Here is a 527-nt window from a genome sequence, read left to right as displayed (position 1 = left end):
CTTTTTGTACATCTGTGAAAGATGCATTTGGTGCACTTATGAAAGATAAAAATGTCTTGAGATCTTGACTGTTTGGGCAACTGTACATGCGGTGGTGATCCATCGCAATATTTGATTGATCTCTCATGATGGACTTTGGTTGTCCGTCATAGTATTCCAGATGACAGTAGTTATGAAGCTGGGCACACACAATTACCGACCATGATGATATGCATTTACACATTTCCCTTTTTGACTTATTTCTTTAAGAATATAGTTCATCATCTCTAACTGCTATATCCATGTGACTGTCATTAGTATATTTGAGTGTTTATGCTTGCAAAAATATATATGTTATTATTGGTTATTTTATTTTATAAAGTGGCCTATAAAGTATTCTGCCATGTTTTATATGTTTCTCAAGTAAATCCCCTTTTAAAAATATAAATGGGGGGGGATGGGCATATTCACACCTGATGGGTGTGGTGTGCATCGTCTGGAGGATGGACACGCTTGAAGCTCTGACTCAGCTGGGGCAAAGGCAATAT

The sequence above is a fragment of the Propithecus coquereli genome, unplaced genomic scaffold (genome assembly GCF_000956105.1).
Source record: "Propithecus coquereli isolate 6110/MARCELLA unplaced genomic scaffold, Pcoq_1.0 Scaffold7, whole genome shotgun sequence".
In the NCBI taxonomy this organism is placed as follows: Eukaryota; Metazoa; Chordata; class Mammalia; order Primates; family Indriidae; genus Propithecus; species Propithecus coquereli.
Note: the sequence above shows the minus strand (reverse complement) of the source record.